The following is a 2,864-nucleotide window of genomic DNA, read 5'->3' on the forward strand; positions in this document are numbered from 1 at the left end:
CTTTTTTTCCAGAAGAGAAGCTTCCTGGAAGGAAATTCACTGGAAGGGGTGGATTTCAGAACACGGGTGCTCTGTGCATTGATTCTTCCTGAGAAAGCGGAAATTGAGAATCGAATAATCCTTGAACTTTGTGTAAACTTTGAGATTTTTAATCCACACCAACCTTCAGCATATGTTTTAATCTACACAACAGACCTTTCCAGAAATGGGACAAGACATCAGCTTCTGTGATATAATCTTAAGGAAAGTTGGTTACATAGAATGAAAGAGATTGAAAAATATTTGTCTGAGGCCCTGTAAGTAGTTGATGGCTGACCTGGAATTATGGTGCCAGTCCTCTCACTTGTGATACTGTTTTTCCTTGTATTAAATGTGTGTTATCTTTGTCTAGAAAGTATATGGCTTTCATTATGAAACCTATACTGAATCAAACACCTTTGAACCATGAATTTAGAGAATCACTAAATGAGTAAATGCTTTACTAGGTTCCATATAGACCAGGAATAATTTCTTCTGTTTCATAAAGTAGTTACGAGTTTATAACTCAAGTTCATTATGAGTCTGCTTAGGTCCTAGAGGTAGGAGTGCCACCATGGGCTAGGACCAGGCTGTTCAGACAGCAGAAGGTCCCCTCTCCCGGATCTGCAGTTTTGTCATTTGGACTTTTTGTTCGCTATTTCTTCCTTTATTCAACTTATTTCTTCTGTCTGTGTCATGTGGAGAAATATCCTGAAGATGAGTGTGATGAAATACATTGAGTAATAGGTTTCAATTAGCTTACAGGGCTTTCGGAAGTATTTCTCAAGGACTCTGAGATCTCCCACTGAAAAGCCATCTAAAAGGAGAACCCTCTCATTTCATTTTCCTGGTTCAGAAATAAACACTATCATTATTAAATATGCATCTTCTGTCTTTCATAAATAAGATATCAGACAACTGATATACAGATACATACATAAACAAATAAACACATACACATAAAGAGAGCTTTGTAATCACTCTTTGTTACTCACCAGGATAAGGAAATAGGCAAAAACACAAATTCTTATCTTCAATGTTTTGTTTCTTGAGTAAAGTTGCCTAAGGCTATTTATTAAATAGAACTGTATGCCTGTTTATGTCACACTGCAAAAATAAAAGAGAAATAACGTCTTACATGTATTCCTTGTTAGTTTTGGAAGATACATTTCCTTCAGACTCCCTTGGGGTATTTATCACATGATAGGGTAGACATGATGAATATGAAATCTTTACTGTTTCTCTCCTCTAACATGTGCACTCTTTGGATCTCTGCTTATGAACCTGAGGATGCTAAAGCAGGGAGAAGATTTACCTGGGGCATGAGACGCAATCTTAAAAACGTGTCATGAGTAGATAGGTAGCAAATGACCAAATACTTACTTGATCTGGCAACAACGTCATCCTTAGGAGACAAACGCTGGAGAGATGGGTCTGCTTTTGTGGCTCCTTGATGCTACACAGTCCAGTAGATGAAGCTACAGAATTGGGGTGCAAGATGAGTTTGGGGGGAGGTGATACTGTTACTTACACAAAGCTCTGATATCCCTAATTCAAGCTATTTCAGCAACTGTGATGGGCATTGTTGTTCAGTTACTGAGTCATGTCTGACTCTTTGCGACCCCATGCAATATGCCAGGCTCCTGGTCCTTTCCTATCTCTCAGGGTTTCCTTAGATTCATGTCCATTGAGTCGGTGATGCTCTCTAAACATCTCATCCTCTGCCACCCCCTTCTCCTACTGCATTCAATCTTTCCCAGCATCGGGGTCTTTTTCTGATGGGAATGGGCTAGTTTAATAAGATATAAAGCAAGAATAAAACAAGGTGAGATAATAAAGCCAGGCTATACAGTCATCGGAGAAGGCAATGGCACCCCACTCCAGTACTCTTGCCTGGAAAATCCCACGGACAGAGGAGCCTGGTAGGCTACAGTCCACGGGGTCGCTAAGAGTTGGGCACAACTGAGCGACTTACTTTCACATTTCACTTTCATGCATTGGAGAAGGAAATGACAACCCACTCCAGTGTTCTTGCCTGGAGAATCCCAGGGACAGAGGAGCCTGGTGGGCGCTGTCTATGGGGTTGCACAGAGCTGGACACGACTGAAGCGACTTAGCAGCAGCAACAGTAGTATACAGTCATCAAGACAGTATGGTACTGGCGCAAAGACAGAAATATAGATCAATGGAACAAAACAGAAAGCCCGGAGATAAATCCACGCACCTATGGACACCTTATCTTTGACAAAGGAGGCGAGAATATACAGTGGAGAAAAGACAATCTCTTTAACAAGTGGTGCTGGGAAAACTGGTCAACCACTTGTAAAAGAATGAAACTAGAACATTTTCTAACACCATACACAAAAATAAACTCAAAATGGAGTAAAGATCTAAACCTAAGACCAGAAACTATAAAACTCCTAGAGGAGAACATAGGCAAAACACTCTCCGACATAAATCACAGCAGGATCCTCTATGACCCACCTCCCAGAGTAGTGGAAATAAAAGCAAAAATAAACAAATGGGACCTAATTAAAATTAAAAGCTTCTGCACAACAAAGGAAACTATAAGCAAGGTGAAAAGACAGCCTTCAGAATGGGAGAATATAGTAGCAAATGAAGCAACTGACAAAGAATTAATCTCAAAAATATACAAGCAACTCCTGCAGCTCAATTCCAGAAAAACAAATGACCCAATCAAAAAATGGACCAAAGAACTAAATAGACATTTCTCCAAAGAAGACATACAGATGGCTAACAAACACGTGAAAAGATGCTCAACATCACTCATTAACAGAGAAATGCAAATCAAAACCACAATGAGGTACTAACCGTTTTCACACCAG

The sequence above is a fragment of the Budorcas taxicolor genome, chromosome 12 (assembly GCF_023091745.1).
Source record: "Budorcas taxicolor isolate Tak-1 chromosome 12, Takin1.1, whole genome shotgun sequence".
Lineage (NCBI taxonomy): Eukaryota > Metazoa > Chordata > Mammalia > Artiodactyla > Bovidae > Budorcas > Budorcas taxicolor.